The sequence below is a fragment of the Sebastes fasciatus genome, chromosome 15 (genome assembly GCF_043250625.1).
Source record: "Sebastes fasciatus isolate fSebFas1 chromosome 15, fSebFas1.pri, whole genome shotgun sequence".
NCBI lineage: Eukaryota > Metazoa > Chordata > Actinopteri > Perciformes > Sebastidae > Sebastes > Sebastes fasciatus.
In genome coordinates this window covers 29,274,722-29,298,406 of record NC_133809.1, presented here as the reverse complement: position 1 = coordinate 29,298,406, position 23,685 = coordinate 29,274,722, and the positions used below count along the sequence as shown (strand labels likewise).

The window sequence follows — 23,685 nt, the reverse complement described above, 5'->3', positions numbered from 1 at the left end:
CTTTAAAACTAAGCCCACAACGGCCTAAAAATCACAAGATGCGTTAATGCTTTAAAGAAATTAGTGGCGTTAAAACAAATTTGCGTTGGTGCATTATTATCATGTTAACTTTGGCAGCCCAAACATTAAATATTATTAACTAATTTACCGATCCAGAGTGGTATAAATAATGCTGCCACAAAGGAATGTAAACAGCTACCATCAAAACTGGAACCATGACATATTTCATCTCCTCACTAATACCCTGTAACAACACACCAACACGGCCCCTTGCTTTGTTTTGCTGTAGTGCTATGTGTTGGGTCTGAAACGCTACCTGAAAGCTACCCGCGTGGTTGCAAAGCATGACAGAGTGCTTGTTTATCACCTCCGCTGCTGTAATCCTTCATAGCACACAAACCCTAATTGCATCACATCAAAGCCAGAGCCCTGTCTTCCCTCAGCAGCAGACACGGAGATGAATGTGAGGGCATGTTAATCTGTCTCGACAGGTGGAACCTCCACAACATCAAGCAGCCTTTTGCAGCTTCATTGGCACTGTTACATCAGCCCAACAAACACGCTTCAATAGCCATACTCAGGCCAGGAAACACTCAGGAGGCTAGGTGCACCGTTGGCCATCAGATAATCGGAGTACACTAGAAACATTTTGAACTAAGTCCGCTCCCCATATTGGTGATTCTGCTATTGGTGATAAAACTGCTGATCAGAGGCAACTCTGAGTTGCTCACGTTACACAATTTACGATTTTAAGGTTGTAGTGGGCTCAGTTTTAAAGCTAGAATACTACTATAAGATACTGGTGTCATATGAAACTAGAAAACCTGATGAATCCATTGGTACCATGGTACCAGGTCATAGTAGCTTGTTGTGAAGGAGGTTAAATAACGCTCCAAACTTACGCTAAATTTTGGCGAGGAAAAACTGTCATGGTCGCTTTCAAAGGGGTCCCTTGACCTCTGACCTCCAGATATGTGACTGAAAATGGGTTTTATGGGTACCCACGAGTCTCCCCTTTACAGACATGCCCACTTTATGATAATCACATGCAGTTTGGGGCAAGTCATAGTCAAGTCAGCACACTGACACACTGACAGCTGTTGTTGCCTGTTGGGCTGCAGTTTGCCATGTTATGATTGGAGCATATTTTTTATGCTAAATGCAGTACCTGTGAGGGTTTCTGGACAATATCTGTCATTGTTTAGTGTTAATTGATTTCCAATAATAAATATATACATACATTTGTATAAAGCAGCATATTTGTCCACTCCCATGTTGATAAGAATATTAAATACTTGACAAATCTCCCTTTAACCCTCCTATTGTCATCCCGTCGACCGTGCAACTTTTGGTCTGGTTTGACGGTTTATAAGGCATAAATTATAAATTATTACCCAATTCTGTGAAACATCTTTTTGGCCAATCTCGTTCCAACTCATTACCACAAGTTTTACACTTTTTGGGGGGGATTTATGGTCAATAAACATTATTTCAATGAAATTACACCTAATGTTTTAGTAAAAAAAGGCAGAAATTATTAATTATTTTGACTATATAGTATCAGAGGAACATAATGTCGATGGATTATCACATATGTCAAAGTTCAGTCAGAATATTATAAATATTATAATATAAAAGATTTTCAACGGCAGCACATAATGACACCTTCATTCCAACTTATTACCACAAGTTTTACACTTTTTTTGTAATTAATGGTCAATATACTTAATTTACAAGAGATTATACCTCATTTTTGAGTATGAAAACCCCCCAGAAATTATGAATTACTTTCATCCATGTTATTTTGGGGCAATTAGATGAAAGAACCCGAAATATTTATGATATAATGAAGTTTGAAAAGGGGTCAAATTTGACGCGAGGACAACAGGAAGGTTAAGGTATATTTTGAACAGATAGAAAATGTGTGATTATATTTATAATTTTAAATAATATAATGGTATGCACTGAAACAACAGCACGGCCCCTTTCACAGCTCAAATGTTGAGATTCGTCATCAGTCTGAATAGAATGAATGAGTTAATGTGTGGAGCTGGTTACAGTGAGAGAAGCATCTGATTGGTTGTGTGATCAAAACAAAGCCAGGGATTATGTGTGTGTTTTTGTTGGCTTGGTTTTGATCAGTAACGCCTCAAAGCACATGATGCCACATCACTAACTCACTGTCTCGATTGCGTGGGCGATGACAAACTTTAAAATACTGACGCATAGCTCATTGTCGTCCTCGCTGGATCAGCCCTATGCATCTACAGAGCAGCACAAACGGAGGTGAAGCGATGCTGGGGGGGGTGTTAGGATGGATCCCCTCTCCCTCCCCCATGTCTCCCAAAGGTTCAATGGGTTCACAGTCTTTAAGCATGAGTCTGAATGCATTCCAAGAGCACAACCCATTCACCAGAGCCGACCCTCCGACCGGCTTCCTTCCTGCTGCTCTGCTGGGAGGATTCCTCGTCTACCAGAGCTGCTGCTACATGTATTGGTTCATTTGATAACAAAGGATGACATCACATATTGAGGCTGCTGAGTAATCAGACACAAATACTCCGTCTACCAAACATGTGCTTTAGCTTACTGAAGGTTCAGGAAGTTCAGGCCATGATTATATGGTTAGCATCTACGAATCCTAGCAAAGGAGGCGAATGAAGAATGAAGGCAAAAAAAAAAAAGGCCCCAAAGCAAAGTGGCACAAATAACCTGTCATATCCCTGATGTTTGAAATCCATTTGAAATACCACCTTTAGTAACCTCAATATTCAGCAATACAGTGTTTTTTCTCTATTGTTGAAAAAAAAAAAAAGCTGTGATTTTCATTTATTTATCGTCTGGCTGTCAAAGTTAACGCGACACAACACAAAATCATTTAACGCCACTAATTTCTTTAAAGCAATACCGTTAAAGGTTGTAGCGGGATCAGTTTTAAAGCTAGAGTGAAGATACTGGTATCGTATGAAAATAGAAAACCTAATGAATCCATTGGTACCAGGTCATACTAGCTTGTCGCAAAAACATGGCCATTTTCAAAGGGGTCCCTTGACCTCTGACCTCCAGATATGTGAATGTAAATGGGTTCTATGGGTACCCACGAGTCTCCCCTTTACAGACATGCCCACTTTATGATAATCACATGCAGTTTGGGGCAAGTCATAGTCAAGTCAGCACACTGACACACTGACAGCTGTTGTTGCCTGTTGGGCTGCAGTTTGCCATGTTATGATTGGAGCATATTTTGTATGTTAAATGCAGTACCTGTGGTTTCTGGACAATATCTGTCATTGTTTAATGTTGTTAATTGATTTCCAATAATAAATATATACATACATTTGCATAAAGCAGCATATTTGTCCACTCCCATGTTGATAAGAGGATTAAATACTTGACATATCTCCCTTTAAGGTTAATTTTGAACAGATAAAAAAAATTACTGATTCATTTGTGATTAGTCGCAATTAACTATGGACAATCATGCGATTAAATATTTTAATCGATTGACAGTCCTTGTTGCAAAACTATTTTAAAAAATAGTTTTGCTTTTTTGCTGCAGGTTATATTATTATTTTGCTGACAGTATTTACCATGAGTTTCACTAGCACAATGACTGTCTGTCTATCTAATTAGGGTTTATCCATTGAGTTTATTTATTTTTTTGTGTTTATTTGGTGTTATTATTATTATTATTATTATTATTATTAGCATTATTTTATTTTAATTTTTTGCCTTACCTGTTGTTTGGTGTGTTTTGTGAGCATGTGTGTGAGCGTACCATGTGTTGGTTTGGGTGGGTGCGTAGGGAATGGGGAGGGAGGACGGGCTAATGGATCATATTGTATCAACTGTTTTTCATTTGTACTGTAAAATTGCAAACTCTTTATAAAAGGAAATAAAAAAAAAATATGTAATCATTCCAAAAATTCACAACATGTTTTCATATAAAGAAATACTCTTCTTCAATCCATATTTGATGGTGTTTAGCCACACTGAATCACCTAATTCAAATCGAAGATTTTAATCGATATTTTGTAAATATTTTTTAAGGGTGATGACGTCAAAAAATATGGGGGGTTGAGGGGGCTCAGTTTTTACAAGTATATGGGCTTCAAGGAAAATAGTTGCTCTATATTATTCTCATTCCCTTAGACACTCTGATGAGACACTGTGGAAGCTAAACAACAGATTTAGCTTTAGCTTAGCAACCCCTACAGTACATGGCCTGTGTGGATTTAAGCAGTGCCCAAAACAGCTGACCATCATCTCACCATCTGCCCCCCCCTGTCTACACCAATCACCGCCAGCCATGCCAGATGGGTTGCCAGATCTGTGGCAAGGTTATGCACCGGATAAACCAGAAATGCCAACAATACCCTGGGCAGTGAGAGCTGAGCTGAGTTTTGTGACTGGTAATTCGGTTTGGATTTTTTGGGGAAAATTGCACTGGCTTTCTATTAAAATTCAACATTATCATCATCTCATTACAGTACCATCCTCCGCACTGTGAGGATACAAACATTGTTCTTATGGACAGATTGTCTCCTCATTAAGAATTCTCAGTGTGTCTCTCACAAGTCCAAACAATGGCTGTTCAAATCTGTTCCAAGACACAAATACACGGCAGCAGCCTGGCGCTCGATGAAGCGCTTTAATGTCAGGAACGCCATCTCCCGCGCTGGGATTAGAAAATGGTTTTCTGCCATGACAAATTTGCTGCTGGTGACACGTTTCATTGTTGCGAGGTGTGAACAGATGGATCCATGAAATATTGAATGCGCAATAGTACAAAAAAGGCAGCTGTGTATTCTTTTGGACGTGTGGGCCAAGTCAATGTCAAACCAAAAGGAATGTCCTGGAATCTGTTGCTGCACATCGGTTGACTGACTAATATGACAATGATTGAGGCCAAACGCACCAATTATTTGTGTGAAAGCAGCAAAATTTGTCTTCATGTACGGCTTGTACTTTTTAATATTTGAAGCCATCCATTGCAAAAACAGTACATACCGTTTTCCATGTCTGTACCAGCAGTTAGAGAAATTCTTCCAATGATGGAGTCAAAATTCAAATCTGTTTTGGTGGCTAAAGGCAAGAACAGTCCACACTGACAGCATTCGATTATGGACCTTCACAGTGGAATTCAGATCAAGTTGACCCTGACATAAATGTGGACTCATTTCTCTAAATCAGCGGTTCCCAACCTGGTTCTCTAGCTGGTCAGGATGTGTGGGTGACTTTCCTCGAATCGTTTCTTTTTCTTTGTGAATTAATGGATAATTTCACCTCTAGAGACGTGACAAGTGGTCCCAAATAGACATAGCTCAAAATGAAAGCCCATTCACCTTCTATTTGCAATTTGATTATTAGAGCAAAAAGCAAAAATCATTTAATTGTGTTCTCCAGGGATGGTAGTAGTAGTAGTGGTGGACTGAAATATCTCAACAACTATTGGATGGATTGCTGCGACACTTGCTACACATATTCAAGGTCACTAAAAGGTCGATTCTATTGTCCTTGATGATCCTCTGACTTTTTATTTACCACCATTATCAAGTCAAAATGTTAATACCGTGTCCAATACTTTGGAATGTCATTAGTTTTGTTTTGAAATACCTGCAAAAGTAATGACATTACTCAGCTGTACTTTGTATTTAGTGCTAATTTGTAAATGTTAGCATGCTAATGCGCTAAACTATGTTGAACATGGTATTTTATACCTGCTAAACATTAGCATGTTAGCATTGCCATTGTGAGCATGTTAGCATGCTGATGTTAGCATATAGCTCACCAGATTACAAATCTCTGGTCATCCTCTTTTATTCAGGTGTGAGCCTGTGGGGAGATAATGTGTTCGGTTGGGTGTATCTGTGTCTGTCCGCAGCTAATCTCGCATACTACTGGACCCATCAGCCTAATATTTTTTGTGCACGTTTATGCCTGTATGCTGAAGGACCTCTCGTGGTGTGCGGAGATTCACACTTTTTGAAAACCTTGTTTTATAACAGTCTATAACAGACTCCTCACTCCACCACTCTATCGCCGCAAGTGATTAACAACTGATTCAATAGCAAAAGGCATTTCCGGCAATCGGCTATGCTAAAAACAAGCCTTACATAGTATATTGCAGGCCACATTCTGGCCTTTGTCGTGGCTCAAAAACTGACTTCCATAGAAAAGTTTGGTCTCATTTTGGACCAGAGCATCTGCAGATTAATTCCATACCTGATATGTTATGATCCACGGAAAGTTAGGCAGGATACGAGATGAGTAAATCCCCGTTTTTGTCATCTTTGCTGACATCTTGACTAGGGATGTTAATAATTAACCGTTTAACCGTTAACCGACATTAAGCATTTTAACTGATTAACGTTATCGGTTAAATGGCTAAAATAAATGTGAATAATTAATTAAAAAGCTAAGCAAAACTCAGAGGAGCGGCTCGTCACTTTAAGGAGAATAGCAGGTCCACCTTAACAGCCCACCTTAAGAGAGTCTGAGCTGCTGTTGCAGGATACAGGAAGTTGGCTCGGGTCTTGAGGAGTTGTAGCTTTTATTCAACGACAAATGAACTGTACACACTGCACTGCTACGTTCACAGCTAGAACGCCACCAACAATCTCACATTCACCGCCACCACACGCACGCGGTCTGTCAGAAACTTGCTGAAGTTACGCCGCGCTGACAGACCGTATGTGTGTGACAATGGTGAGCACGAAGCTACCAGCAGAGCTACAGATGCTAACGTAGCACACACACACACACACTGTTTGGCGGACACTCGCTAAAGTTACGCCGGGCAGACACACAGCTGACAACCTGCTAAACTAAACTAAATGTGCGGTGGAGACTTTTACTGGGAAAGTGTCTGCATGTCCGTGACACTACACGCAGAATCGTGGCGGCTAAATTAACGCTCCCGGACGGTGAACTGGAGACTCAATTGTCTGTTGTGCTCATACACTGCAGGTGGCGCACCGCTGCATGGGAGGCACATATCTTGTCGGTTAACGGTTAATAATCGGTTAACGAGGGTCAGTTATCGGTTAAGAACATTTTTCTAAATTAGCATCCCTAATCTTGACTGTAAAGGAGCCAGGAGGAACAACAGAGTGAGATTCAACTCCTCTTTGTTTGGGAGGGGAGAGGGAGACATGGAGGAGATCTGCACTCTACCGAGTGCACTTTTCCAGTTTATAAATATTTATATCATCATTAATATTTTTTGGAAATATAATTGGAAATATTAGACATATTCATATTCTTTGCTTTATCTATGCCAGAGGGGAGTGACAAAACGCAAATTATTTCATTTCAAATCTTCTTAAAACATCATTCTTTTCTGCACTGCACTACCACTATACCGCTCCACAGAAGCAGAACCACACTGTGTGATCAGAACATTTATTTATTGATGACGAGACAGAAACCCTGCTTCACACTACCTACACACTCCATCCTCCAGCAAGACAGGCTGCCGAAGCAAAAGGTGATAAAAATAGACGTGTTGAGAGAGAGAGCGAGTGTACCGAGTAGAAAGAGAAAGAGGAAGGTATACGGACAATAAGAGAGGAAGGAAAAGACATGCAGATACAGAGATAGAGAAAAGAGATCATCCATCAGACGCTGTGAGTCTAGTTTTCCTCTGTCTGCCCTGGAGCTGTGCTACGCCTCCTGGGACAGTCTGTACTCATCACCTTCACACACACACACACACACACACACACACACACACACACACACACACACGGTCAGGCTGCCCTTGATCAGCTCCTCTCACCTGCACATATGTACACACACACACACACACACACACATAGAAGAGTGATGTGAGTGTGAATTATGTATTGGTTTTACAACAGTCTCTCAGACAGAGAAGAAAAAGAAAACCTAGCAGGAAGATGACAAGCTCTCTTCATCACACTGATACAAACACAACATGACATCCAGTCTTTTATAAATACTGGTGTTTGCAGGATAATGTTCATACACATACTGCTCTCCTGTGATTCATCACTTCATTCACTAAGTCAATCAAGGTTAGTCCATCTGCTCCCTTGTGGTCGTTGTAAGGCATGACAGAGTCTCTACACTACACACTGAACCAGGGTCAGTCACTCAGTTCCTCTGTGTTATCTACAGTATATACTGTTTTTACTGTGCTTTGCATCTACGATAGCATGTGTCCCTCTTCCTCATTTCCACTGTTACCGGATTAATACACACTCACACACTAGTGTAGGGATTCTACTTTAATAGGTTTTGGTTATTAGCAAATTAATTAATAAATAATAATAGATTATCAATAAACATTAATAATAAACGGGGCACCACCCTGGAATCAGGGACCAATGACCAAAACGTTAATATAGTCTCATTATATATGCTAAACTATACTTTTGGAACGTTGATTAATAATTAAATTAATAACTATAACCAAAATAGATAGTAAAGGTTGAAGGATATCGGAGTTCTTGACATAGCAGAGGTTGGCATTATTCACTCTTGTGCAACATTAAAGAGACCAGCATGTATATTCCACAAACATTTATTTACAAGATAATAAAGGTTCAAACACAATATTAATCTAACTAAATAACTAAACTAAACAACCAAACACAGTGTGTGTGTGTGTGTGTGAGAGAGAGAGAGTGACTCTAGACAAGATGGCTTCTTGTCTCAGGCTGTCTGTTTGGCCTACAGACAAAATGGCGAGCACTGTAAAACTACAAAGATGGCTGAATCAAAGATGGCTGAATCAAAGATGGCGGAATCAAAGATGGCGGAATCAAAGATGGCCGTCAGTATGTCATCACATGACCTCTTTGTTCTTCGGAACACGTGCTCAGGAAGGACAGAGAGGGGGGTGATGTGGGGTTAAGATTATCTGAAGCTGTATGTTTATGTTTAACTAATTCACAGTTTCTGTATGTGATCGTAATGTGTGTTAGATATGCAGTGGGTTAGAAAAGATGGTTAGTTGCATGCAAGACCTTGTCTATGTGAAGCATAAACTAAACACATCAGATGTGGTGAAGCCACCTACCCAGATATCAAATACAAATAAATCAACACAGTCAAACTCAATGAATAACATTAAACCAAATCAATACTAGTACATCCTAGAAATCAAAGTTGAACTGTCTTGCTCAGCCATGTGCGATTGCTAATGCTAAGGCCCAGTACGTTACCCCATGGAAGAACAGGGTTTGTAATTCCATGTGTTGAAGTTGTAGTTCCAAGTCAAAGATGTCGTCTTTGGTTAGCCTGGTGCTAACTCTCCAGTAGCTTGATAGCTTGAAGTTAGCTGGTGAAAGGCAGGCACTCGCGTCGTCTGCCTTTTGGTTCCTTGGTTGCAATGGCTGTTTCCTAACAGGCCATTGATCAGAACAGAGCTGTTTTGATAGCTTCTGGACTGGAGAGCTTAGATGAAGAGTAGAAAGAGCTGTGGCTCACCTCTTGGGTGAGGAGGTGAAGAGGGAAGAGTCGAAAGAGGAGGAACAAAGAAATTCCTCTGGTTTTGTTCTGTGTGATTTTCACACCTCTGTGTGAAATGTTACTGTAGCCAATGAGGACTGAGATGAGTCCTGTGGTCAAGGATCATGTTACTGAGTTCATGAGGTCACTTGAAACCAGCCATCTGCTGGGTCCCTACACTAGCAGTCTATCTCTCTTAGAAATCATTCTAACAGAGCATCAACATCAAACTTTTTCATGTCAAGGATCCAGCATGGAGTCCAATGACCACAGACCATGGATGTAAAAGAGAGTCCAGTAGACCACAGACCATGGATGTAGAGGAGGGTCCAGTAGACCACAGACCATGGATGTAGAAGAGGGTCCAACAGACCACAAGCCATGGATGTAGAAGAGGGTACAATAGACCACAGACCATGGATGTAGAAGAGGGTCCAATTGACCACAGACCATGGATGTAGAAGAGGGTCCAATAGACCACAGACCATGGATGTAAAAGAGAGTCCAGTAGACCACAGACCATGGATGTAGAGGAGGGTCCAGTAGACCACAGACCATGGATGTAGAAGAGGGTCCAACAGACCACAGGCCATGGATGTAGAAGAGGGTCCAATAGACCACAGACCATGGATGTAGAAGAGGGTCCAATTGACCACAGACCATGGATGTAGAAGAGGGTCCAACAGACCACAGGCCATGGATATAGAAGAGGGTCCAATAGACCACAGACCATGGATGTAGAAGAGGGTCCAGTAGACCACAGACCATGAATGTAGAAGAGGGTCCAATAGACCACAGACCATGGATGTAAAGAGGGTCCAATAGACCATAAACCATGGATGTAGAAGAGGGTCCAGTAGACCACAGACCATGGATGTAGAGGAGGGTCCAATAGATCACAGACCATGGATGTAGAAGAGGGTCCAGTAGACCACAGACCATGGATGTAGAAGAGGGTCCAATAGACCACAGACCATGGATGTAAAGACGGTCCAATAGACCATAAACCATGGATTTAGAAAAGGGTCCAGTAGACCACAGACCATGGATGTAGAGGAGGGTCCAGTAGACCACAGACCATGGATGTAAAGAGGGTCCAATAGACCATAAACCATGGATGTAGAAGAGGGTCCAGTAGACCACAGATGTAGAAGAGGGTCCAATAGACCACAGACCATGGATGTAAAAGAGAGTCCAGTAGACCACAGACCATGGATGTAGAGGAGGGTCCAGTAGACCACAGACCATGGATGTAGAAGAGGGTCCAACAGACCACAGGCCATGGATGTAGAAGAGGGTCCAATAGACCACAGACCATGGATGTAGAAGAGGGTCCAATTGACCACAGACCATGGATGTAGAAGAGGGTCCAACAGACCACAGGCCATGGATGTAGAAGAGGGTCCAATAGACCACAGACCATGGATGTAGAAGAGGGTCCAGTAGACCACGAATGTAGAAGAGGGTCCAATAGACCACAGACCATGGATGTAAAGAGGGTCCAATAGACCACAGACCATGGATGTAGAAGAGGGTCCAGTAGACCACAGACCATGAATGTAGAAGAGGGTCCAGTAGACCACAGACCATGGATGTAAAGAGGGTCCAATAGACCATAAACCATGGATGTAGAAGAGGGTCCAGTAGGACCATGGATGTAGAAGAGGGTCCAATAGACCACAGACCATGGATGTAGAAGAGGGTCCAATTGACCACAGACCATGGATGTAGAAGAGGTTGTGTCTTGGTCTTTTGCCCTGCGTGTTAGTAAATAGCCTACAACTCCATTAAATTCTGTTGATGTCATGCTACTAGCGCTACTAGCTACTGGCCGATAGCCGGTTGTTTGCGAACAGAGACGTTAATACATCCACCCCGGTACAGGCTGACAGCATACAGCCCATTGGTGTATTAGAAGATAATAAAAGTGATGAATTACAGCCAATATATCCATTTTTACAGTTGCATACAGCTAGCAGGAAGCTAGCAGAATCCGATATGTCATTTGAGCGTGCAGGGCGGTGCAGTCCCGTGGGTCTGATGCACGTTCATTATGGCGAGGAAAATATCTCTGGATTCAGCTGTTGGTTCATTTTACTACTTTTAGGACATAACGATTTCAATTTGGGCTATTTAAGTGTTCGTACTGATTTTGAAGTTGATTTACAGACTCATTGGCGTTTTCAGTCCAAAATGGCGGCAGCACTATGGCGGCGCCATCTAGTGCGAGTTTTTTTGCTTCTATACTCTTTCACACATCCTCCTCTTCTTACTCTCATCTTTTTGAAGTACTGTTTTGTTATTCAATTTGATGATTTATGATTATATGGCTGTAAAGCTACTGTTGATACCTCAACACTTCCTGCACAGTTGTTTCACAATAAAAGACTTCCAGATGCTTCAAGGGCATAATCACTTCCTTTCCTAGTGGGCTTTTAATGTGAAAATCTGTAGGAATAGTGGACTTTCATTGGTGGTAGCTTAACCCCTTACAGTTTTTCTATTTAAGCATTTTCATTTTCTATTTAGGTATTTTTTTTGTATCGATATATTTGTTTTCGATTGGCCTCTTCCATTTCACCCTCGAAACTGAGCTTTTAATTTTTCATCTGAGATTTTTCAAATTGATGGTATGTATTTCAATATCTATTTGCTACTTTCTTTCTAAATTATAAAATGTTCCACATTGCAGAGTTAACACTGAAATTCAATCCATTCCTGTTAATGTGACGGATCCTGGATGACTACAGGGCTGTGTTTGAGTTGGGAGGGTTAACACGCTCCCAAAGAGAGGAGGCCTCCCCTGGGTTTATGTTTAGTTGTTTGTTTTTTCATAAAGAGCCAGTGTGTTACATTTCAGGGGGGTCTATTGGCAGAAAAATAATATAATATTCATAACATAGCAATGCATGTTCCAATGAGAATAAAACCGCACTGTTTTGCGTGTTCAACGTTAACCTTACCAAAAAGGCTCAGCATTACAAAAAATCCAACAAAATATATAAACCGTCAGAAATTCTAAATGTCATCCTTTTAATTTTGTCATTGTCATCTATGGTGGTTATTTGCTGAAAAACACACAATTCAAATGATTAGGAAATAAATTGTTGTATTTTGATTTAAATACTTGCTTTGATTAAAAATCATATAGGCCTATTATAAGCTGCTTAGAGGAGTAAAACAGGTCATAATTCCCTCTATCATCTATTTTATATTGCTGTGAAAACATCTCCTTCAAACAACTGGATTTATTCAAGTTTCTCGCCAAAAACTACATTTTACAAGATTACATCATGATAACGTTATAATCTACCTTTGCCCAACGCTCATTTTTACTGAGTAGAGCTTGTTCTAGGGATGCTAATTTTGAAAAATGTTCTTGACCGATAACCTACCCTCTTTAACCGATTATTGACCGTCAAGATTTTTGCCTAGCATGCAGCGGTGCGCCAGCTGCAGTGTATGAGCACAACAGATATTCATTGACGGGAGTCTCCAGTTCACCGTCCGGGAGCGTTAACTTAGCAGCTACGATGTTGGGTGTTGTGTTATGGACATGCAGACACTTTCCCAGTAAAAGTCTCCACCGCACATTTAGTTTAGTTTAGCAGGTTGTCAGCTGTGTGTCTGCCTGGAGTAACTTTAGCGAGTGTCAAACAGTGTGTGTATTTGTGCTACGTTAGCAGCTCTAGCATTGCCGGAGGCTTTGTGCTCGCCGCCGCCACACGTAGTCTGCGTAACTTTAGCGAGTTTCCAACAGACCGTGTGTGTGTTGGCGGTGAGTGAGGTTGTTGGTGGCGTTCTAGCTGTGAACGCAGGTGTAGCAGTGTGTGTACAGTTTATTTGTCGGTGAATGCTACGAAACTACTAGCTAGCCGACTTCCTGTATCCTGCAACTCCGGCTATTAAGGTGGGCTGTTAAGGTGGACCAGCTTTTCTCCTTAAAGAGACGAGCCGCTCCTCTGAGCCGCTCAGCTTTTTAATTAATTATTAATATTTCTTTTAACCATCTTAACCGATAGCGTTAATCAGTTAAAATGCTCAATGTCGGTTAACGGTTAAACGGTTAGTTATTAACATCCCTAGCTTGTACCAAATGTTTTTAAGGTTGTTCCTCCGGCTGGGCGAGGGGGGACTGCTATGATTGGTCAAATCTGCAGAAAAGTTGCGGTGATTGGACAAAATTGAAAGATCGCACAAAATTTCCCCAATCACAAAGATCGGTTGAATTTGCGTGAATTGTTGCGATCGCAACATCCTGGAGGAACCGTTTAAAAAAAAACTTAAATGCAGACGGTGTACTTCAAGATGACATTTTCACAAAGCCTTGTTTATATATAGTAACTATATTGGGGGAACAGGCCACTGTGCCAGGCCATGCTGTTTTATTTAGTCTGCAAAGAGAAGAACGTGGAACAACAGAGTGTACAGTAAGGCCTCCTGACAGACACTCCACTAAAATCAGCTCTGTCCTGAGCTGAGACGTGACTTCACTGTGTTCCCTCATCTGCCTGTTGTAGTGTGTGTGTGTGTGGCACACACAGGGTGGGAGGCCCACTTACAAGGTGGTGATGATCATCCTGAAACTGGTTCTGACTGAGCACATGTATATATATATATATATATATATATATATATGCACACAATCAAATGTGCATATAGGGGGCGTATAGGCCTACAGAAAACACTGACACATAGTACAGACATGTGAGTAGGCACACACACACACACACACACCCATCCCCCTCAGGGAGTCGGTCCTCACATGACGTAGTGAGGATGAAAATAGACAGAGGGTACAATGAGTGCTAGCTGTGTTTAACCCCTTTAAAACACAGTAACATCACTGCAACGATTTACCTTTGTGTAAAGATGTGGAGGTATTTTAGAGAAGAGAGAAAGGTGACGACTCGCAAAACAAAGGTTCTCTGTTAGACTGAAGCTACAGTATGCCCTGCCAACGAGTGAAAAGACGTCATTTTCACTGTTTACGCCTTTGTCTATTCATCTTCATCCTCACAGGCTCTGAATTGTGGTTATAACATTGTCGACTTACTGTAGACTATATGCTTACAAACACTTCCAGAAAGGGGGATTCACATAGTCTGCAATGTTTTGTACGATATTACGACAAGGATCATTTATTTGTTATTTTACACCACGGGGTCCAAAATAGGGATGCACCGATACCAGATCGAATATCGGGCCGATATGGACTCAAATAGCTGTCGATCTATTCAATTCAGTTCTATGTTTATATACATTATATACTTGAATTTTAATTCCCGTTTAGGTTTTGACGAATTTGTTGCTTTTTACCAATTTGCTGGTGTACCATTTATTATTTAAATAGTAAATAACAATTCAGTAAATTTGCATCTATGTATTTATTTGTTAATTTTTTTTAGAAAGTTAGGAAAGCGATGTTTAAGTCCAGCCTGATGTCGCCTTATAACAGAATGATCCCAGTCACTTCCACACGGCAAGACATACAGCTTATTAATTAAACCCTGGTATCGGATCGGTACTCAACTAAGCCCAGGTATCGCTATCGGGACTGAAGAAGTTGGATCGGTGCACCCCTAGTCCAAAACCGGCAACCCGGCGGTAACGGCTGCTTTAAACAGTGATTGGCCAGCTGTGCAAAAGGTGTGAAAATGGACTGAGCTCTAAGCATGCTCCATATTCTTCTCTTCAGGTTCCTCACATTCCTACTGTACTTCCACATTCACGGATGATCCACAGCCGCGCTTTCAGAAACGAGATAGGAAGAGTGGGACTGAAATCAGAATCAAGTCGTGAACAACCTGCACAGATCTGTTCCTGACAGACGGACGGACTGGACTCTCCCTTGATGTTCTCCAAAACGCACAGCGGATACACAGGCATATCTGTACGTCTGCATTATGTGTTGAAGCACTTGTTGACAACGTACAGTGCACGCATTCAGAAACGTCGTACATGGGTGCACGCAAATATTTGCAGATATAAGCAGATGGTGAAATTTAAATCGGGGTGGGACCTGCATCAAAGTAAACATTACATTAATTTCATGAAATGTATTTCATTTACTTTAAACATTTATAAAATATATATTTAATATTCTTAAAATTATTTTTTTCTGCAGGGGACCCAGGGTCTGAAATTAACACTTGTCAAGCGCCAAATGTGGGCAGATTTTCCATTTGGTGAGTAAATCTGGGAAGGCTGATTACAGTGAAGGGGGTTAGCCCCGAAGCTGGCAGCAACAATGGCCCAGGCTCTGTTAAAGGTCCCATATTTTAAAAAGTGAGATTTTCATGTCTTTTATATTATAAAGCAGGTTTAACTGATGTATAAATACTGTGAAAGTATCTAAACACTCCATCCATGGAGAAATACACACAGCCCGTATTCAGAAACTGTGCGTTTGAAACAAGCCGTTAGGATTTCTGTCCATTTGTGATGTCACAAATATACAATATTTAGACCATTTCACAGTTTTAAACAAACATTCTAAATGCGTCCCAGTTTATTTCCTGTTGCAGTGTATGTGAATGACATCAGCTGACATGATGTAAATAATGACACAAACTGTTGCCTAGCAACGCAATTCAATTGCAATTTCATTGCAATTCCGTTGAAATGCACCAAAACTGAGCGTTTAAGACAGAGGGTAAATACAGGTATATTAAAGCAGACAGTATGAGGAAAATAAAAAAAAAATTTTTAACATTACAGCATGTTAACATGTTCTAGTAGAAACACAAAATACAAGTATGAACCTGAAAATGAGCACAATATGGGACCTTTAAGGTGGGCTGACCTTTAAGGTGGACCATCTATTCTAGTTTTGTGACAAGCCACTTTTTTTTTTTTTATACAAATACTGTCATATACTAGGGCTGGGACGATTCACCTATCTCCCAATTCAATACTATCACCATACTTGGGTGCCGAATCGATATGTTTTGAGATTTTTAAGTATTGTGATCGATGTTATGATTTATTGTTATTTTTGTTAATTTTTTAACATTAGACCATGTGAAAAAGTTGAATCATACACTTCTAGGGACTTTTACTTTGGAAAATATCTAAATTAATCCAGTAAAAATGTTTGATTTTCAGCATGTATGTAGTCAGAGATGTCCTGAAGTCAAATATATCAGTTTCATTGTCAGACATTATTTATTAAATTTTTTCCAGCTACCCTAAAATTAGTGCTATTTTCTTTTAAATTTATAAGGACCATGTAATGTTTTATACTTCTGGTTAATATAATCCAATCAATCTTATTTCTATATATATATGTATTTTCACCTTATTTTGAAAACTGGACGTAGTCCCATGTGTCTACTTCCTCTAACTTCTCCAAGGTGGTCTCTAGCTCTCCCGTCAGCTCCGTTCTCTTTATACATCCATGGTCAGATCCATCGGGGCCGTTTGAATGCATTCAACATAAATGTCAGTATATGGGTGCTCTACAGTTGTAGCATCGGCCCATTTGACCACGGAGATGAGAGCGACGGCCGGCTCGATGGCAACGTTAACGCGATACGATAACGTTTCCTGTCCGTGACAGAGTTAGCGTGCAGCTTTAGCCGTGATGTCTAGCTCTGCTTTTCCTGCAATGTGTGAAACCTAAAGTGTTTCCATCCTTTACTGGATGTGTAGTGTTTACCACGCTAAAATGGGAGGGTGCAGGCCGTATCCACGCCGACACTCCGCCGTTTTCTACTTTCTCGTTTCGGCTCGCTGCAGTTTGTTTTGGTGGACGGATACGGAACGGATATGATGTTATGTTACTCAGTAACAATAAAAGCGGTAACTTCCTCGTACCTTCACATAGACTCAAATGAAGCAAAGATTCTGGCATTAAAAAATCAATTTCAAAATCGTCAAAAAAAAAAAAAATTGCTAAACATAGGTGATTCCATTTTTTTCCCACCCCTAAAACTGTGATTGATGTTTCTCTACTTTCTTACACATTATGCTGTATACTAAACAATTATTGATTAATCAATAAAACAATTAGCTACAGTCATGTTAAACAACACCAGTGGTCTGCTATCACTCAGCAAGCGTAGGTTCAAGTGTTGGTATCACCTTAATCCTAATCCTTTAATGTCTCAGTTCACCAACAGGCCAGACTGGTTCATTTCATAGATGAGTTAAAGCTGGTTACCTCCTCGTGTGTTACATGACAACAGTAGATTAAAGCAGTTATTTTCAGAAGACTGAACGCCTCCGCACAGACTCCTGAAAACACATTTTACACTCCTCACGGGATGCAAACCACCGACTGTCCTTCCATTCAGCAAAGCTCGTCCATAAACAGACTGTACACACACACAGAATGACATAAACGGCACCACATGGTCTGCCCACACATCCGTACATTCATCTCCATACTCACACTCACTATTCACATTATTTAAATCAAGCTAAAACCAAATCACATCATACATCACACCACCGAACTGTTGAAACGTATTGACTTCTTATTTCTGTACTAGAGTAGATCCTTTGAGTATTATTTATTTTCTGGGTTCTATAACTAAACATCTTCCTCTCTGTCTGCATCACAGTCCGACCGTCCATCCAACACTTTTAGTCCAGAGCAAGATATGTGGAACTCATGGAACTTGGTACAGATATTCATGGTCCCCAATGGAGGAGTCCTAATGATGTCAAGATGAAGTCTTTCACCTTCAAACATCTGGCCACAAAATCCACTTGAACAATAGGGATATGAAAATGTTTATGCGTAGAGTCTTCAGTATGATTCCTAATGATTGTGGTGACTCTGTTCCTTCCTGAAGCAAACAGGAACAGCTCACAAAAAAATAAAACAAGGCAAAAGTGAGCATGGCTCACATACCCCCGCTCACTGCTCGACCCCTACTAAAATAGGGCCAAAGGTTTTGCCCTTTTGGAACTAATGGCATTAGTCTATTGAGCACAATTTTGGTCACCCTGGACTTCTAACCCCCAAAAGGCACAACTAGACCACACTGTCAACCATCATACCAAGTTTGAAGTTCCTAAGTTAAATAGTTTCCTAGTTCTGCTCCGGAAACGAAAGTGTGACACGTGACTGGACGGAAGGAAGGACGTAAGGACGGACGGACGGACGGACGGACTGACGGACAGAAGGATGGACACGTGGAGCGCTATATACCCCCGGCTATGTTGTCGCGGGGGTATAACAAGCTAATGCACATTGATCTGCGGAGGTTGAACTTAATTTTGGACACACCGTGACCTCCTCTGAAGCCACATTCAGGCCATACAGTCAACTAAACACACAAAATATGTCATAATAATTCATAATTTATTCTAATCATCCATTTAAAGCCACTATGTGCTGGGTTTTTTTTTTTATTCTTACTTTGGCGTCTTCCAGTGGCAGTATCAGGAAAGACAGTCATGTACTGCTTTTATTTTGTACCCATGTTTACATTGGTTTGCTTAAAGGGGCAATGAGTAAGATCTGGCCCGAATTTTAGTTCAAAAACATTCAAAAATGAACCAAAATGATCACCAGAGTGTGAAGAGGTTACAGTGTTGACGTTATGTCAAAAGACGTCTACGCATAGAGTGCTACTTCCTGTTACCTAATCTGGAAGTCAATAGTTTTTTTTTCATAGGTTTTTAGTTTGATGTCTTAAATAAGGTCTGTGGTTAACACGAGCTGAAGAGATTTTAATGTTTTTGTTCTACGATATAGAATAAATATCCCACTCGTGAATTTTGAAGCCTTTACGTGTCTTCACAAAGATGGTTGCTAACAAGTGGCCAAATGAGACTACTAAACGTCATCACGCCAACTCGTCCTCCTTTACAGTCTAGCTGTGTATACTCGCGCTCATGAGATCGTGGTGTAGTTAGTTTATAGCCTTTCGTTAGCTTTTTACTTCTGGTGATTGCATTCACGCTCCAAAAATCATAAGTGTTTTTCATTAGTGGAGATTATCTTGCTGAACAAAATGTGTAACAATCATAAAGGTGTGTTTGTCATAGAGCGTATTTTCTGTAATAATCCAAAACTCAATAGAACAATACATTGGTTTTTTTAGTTGAGGGAACCAGGGCGATGCTAACTTCCTGGTTCCTACCTACAAAAATACGTCATCCCTGCAGCACTCTATTGTGTTGCAGAGATATCTACTGATATTAGCATGCTAACCAGCTAGCCCCGGCCCGTCCCGTCTTGTAATACCACTTGTACCTCGAGAGGTGATAGTGATAGTTTGTTTATTGGATTAAATCCAAAGTGGCAGAAACAAGAAAACGAGTCGCACCCTCGCCTCGTCCTCCCCGTCGCCATGAGACTACTACTTCGCTGGGAGTAGAGCGTGTGACAGCTCTGGGAGACAACGGACCTTCAGTTAATAGTAAGCTTGAATTCAGCTAGCGGTGCAAACCCCAGGAGCATGTGGCCAGGTATTACACAGTACACCTTTAAAGGGGTATTCCGGCAATTTAATATTGCACTTCCATAAAGTTGGAGGTCTTGCATAGACAATTTTTCAAAAACATGGTAGAAATGTGTGCAGCAGAGGCCAATACTTTCTGACATTTAGTCCCTAGTATGGATCATGCTGTATCATACACCTCCCATAATGCAACTCAAAAACATCTTTTGTCTGACCCTCCCAGCCAGGTGAATGTCTGTTTCTTCAACCTGTTCGCACAAAAAGGCGTATAAATGCCACGATAGTTGGCAAGGCCTTTAGCATGCAATAAGTATGCCTGTCTTGACTTCCCTGTGTCATCTGTACGCCATGTATCCGTATTAGAGATTAACGCAATTGGTTAAAACGGTTAAAGGAAATGTTAATAATTAATTAAAAAGCTGAGAAAAACTCTTAACTTTAAGGAGAAAAGCTGATCCACCTTAAGAGCACACCTTGAGACAGTCTGAGCCGGAGTTACAGATACAGGAAGTTGGCTCCCGCCTATAGCTCGCTTGAGCGGAGCGACTTGTAGCCTCGTAGCGTTTATTCACCGACAATAAAACTGTACACACACTGTCTGCTACACCTACGTTCACAGCTAGAACGCCAGCGATAACCCACATTCACCACCGCCACACACACACACACAGTCTGTCGGACACTCGCTGAAGTTACGCCGCGCTGACAGACCGTATGTGTGTGGCAATTATGAGCACAAACTAACGTAGCACAAACATAGGACAATCGCTATCGTTAGTTCTGGCAGACAGAGTGTCGTTACGCCGGGCAGACACACAGCTGACAACCTGCTAAACTAAACTAAATGTGCGGTGGAGACTTTTATTGGGAAAGTGGCTGCATTTCCGCGACACTACACGCAGCATCGTAGCTGCTAAGTTAACGCTCCCGGGAAGTGAACTGGAGACAGTGAACGCAGCATCGTGGCTGCTACAGTAGCTCTCCTGACGCTGAACTGCAGACAGTGAACGCAGCATCGTGGCGGCTACAGTAGCTCTCCTGACAGTGAACTGGAGACAGTGAATGCAGCATCGTGGCTGCTACAGTAGCTCTCCTGACAGTGAACTGGAGACAGTGAACGCAGCATCGTGGCTGCTACAGTAACAAATCTTGTCGGTAACCGGTTAATAATCAGATAATAAGGGTCGGTTATCGGTTAAGAAAATCTTTCAAAATTAGCATCCCTAATCCGTATTGACTGCAATGTAAACGCATCCAATGCTATGGTACGTGTTTGACTTAATTTAAGTACTTATTTTAAGCCCCAACCATGACATTTTCCCCTTACCCTAACTAAGTGGTTTTCTTGCCTGAACTGCGGACATTTGCATGGCGTACAAATGACACACGAAAAATAGCTAAAATGCATACTCGTGACACGCAGAATGACTGTGTAATTTTGTGGTATGAAAACGCCTTCCCGTGAGACCGTTTTTTTTTTATTTGTTTTTTTAAAGGCTTCATCCCCGGTTTGTAACTCAGGTTCTCTGAGATGAATCTGCAGTCTCAAGCTGAGATAACCACAATGACATCACTTTTTTTAATGAAGACTGTAACAACCGTCATCACTTATCGTCTCTGTCTCAACAAAAGCTCCACAGAGGACGTTATGTAACTGTTTTCACAAGATGGGCAGTGCCCCTCCATGAGAAGTAAACCAACACGGATGAGGTGTAAAAAAATCTGTTGAGTGCCCCTTTAATAAAGTACAGTGAATGATCTCTTTATGTTATGTTAGTATACAACTGTGGGCAGATAATACAGGCCATAACTACAGCAAAGACAGCAGGACAGAGATATCAGTCTTAGCTCAAGATAACTGTCTGGAAGTGGTGGCGGTAAATATTTCATTGGCCTCAGTCATCTCTCATCTGCTCCATTCAGCTGAACTGTATGTCACCCCCCCCCCCCCCCCCCCAACACCCCAACACAACCAAGTGCAGCAAATACTCTGATGCTGCTGTTTTCCCATTAGGAGAGAGAGAGGAGAGAGAGAGGGGGAGAGAGAGGAGGAAGATGGAAGAATGGCTTTGTAGGAAGGATGACAAAGAGATAATCCTTTCACAATAAGGGCATGTTTACAACCACTTACTCCAGTCAGAATATACATTATCTTAACTGCAGGTAAAGGCTCGGGTGTCAATTGAATATAAAAAATATTTTCTCCATAGTCTACATTTATGAGGCTAGTAAAAGAAGACCTCAGTATTTACTATTTTTAGACCTTTTTAAGGTCGTGAATTGTCCTGTAGGTAAAGGGCCAGTGGAACATCTCGTTTTGACACATATATTCTCATATATAGAAGACACATTAATATTTAGTACCATACTTTCACATTCTCGCTTTATTCCGAGGTTTACTGAAGCGGCTGCTCGGCGGCTGAGGGCGGGAATAGGGGGGTGGGAGGCTGGCTCCTTTGTCCCTCTGCAGACCCTTCCTCCTTCCTCCGTCCTCCCCCAGCATGACAGCAGCAGATACACATACACACCCGGTGGTGGCGTTTGTCTCCCCGTGCAAAACATGTGCCCCCCCTCCACCTCCGTATAGTCTTCCATCGATATGTGTTATTGTAGAGGTGTGATGTGGTTAGCTTCAATAAAACCACTCTAATGACTAAACACCGACAACTTCCTCCCTCTGTCACAATGACACCACCAACACACCACCGCACCATAACCGTGCACGTTACGTTACTACCAATATTCATTCAGAGAAATGCGTGAATTGTTTTTATTTTTTTTAAAAGTCGTTATAGCAACACAAACAGTTCGTGAAACAGTCCAGAAACACAACCCGGCTCGGTTAGGAGCTGCACTTTCCCGACGTAACACCGAGGCGAAGAGAGAGAAACACGTTGTTTTTGTGAAGGGAACACATTTACGCACAACACCTAGCTAGCTTCAACCAATACATCCATGGCTTCAACACGCTGCCGACCACACAGCATCCTCTGCTAACCTGAACACCACCACGGTGTCCAGACCACAGCAGCTACACAGCTCAGGGATAATGAGTACTATAGCAGACAGTGTACACTACAGTAGTGGTGTGTTACTACAACACGAACTAGTGAGCAGAGCCAGACAGATTAGTAGCAGCAGATCCGCGGCTGACAAGCGGCTCCCGTAGTCTGCTGTAGTAAAGCCCCGATGGTTGCTTATTATTATCCTCGTAACGCTGCTGGGAGCGACTGACTTACCCGCTTCTTTTTGTTTCTTTCTCTCCTGCTCGTCTGCGTTTCAATCCCTCAGAAATAAGAGTGAGTCCACATTGTTGTTGCAGCCAGAACCGCTGCTGCTGCTACTGGACCGCAGGCATCAGTGGATCAGTGGGTGTGTGCTGGATGTGTTGGGATGAAACGCCTTTTCTCCTCTAGGAGCTGCATTGTTGACATTGGCTTCCTGACGTCATGCTGGCCCTCATTCACAACAACGGCCGAGCCCCCCCCCCCCCCCCCCCCCTTACACCCTGCTCCTTCGATGATGGAGCCCCCCCCCCCAGCATTGACTCGGTGCTTTACACATTTTATCTCTCAAACTAACACATTATGCATTTCAACTGTTTTGTTCTGCCTAATGATTTGTTAGAATATTCTAAGGAAGATTATTCATTTTTTTAGAATATCAGAAAATAATGAAAATACAATTTTGCATAGCCCTAGGTGATTCAAATTGCTTGTTTTGTCCTAACCAAAGATTTTCAGTTTTCTGCCTATATGACAAAAAAAAAGCCAGAGAATGTTTGGCATTT

General features: G+C 41.5%; 1 protein-coding gene across 1 annotated transcript in view; it reads right to left on the bottom strand.

Moving 5' to 3' along the window:
• The window catches only part of LOC141783720 (transcription regulator protein BACH2-like), a 67,253-nt gene extending 43,898 nt beyond the window's left edge, over positions 1-23,355 (bottom strand). The window contains exon 1 of the mRNA XM_074661168.1: positions 23,135-23,355. The gene's annotated coding sequence lies outside the window, so the exon portion shown is untranslated. The remainder of the gene's footprint in view (positions 1-23,134) is intronic.
• Positions 23,356-23,685: the final 330 nt, after the last annotated feature.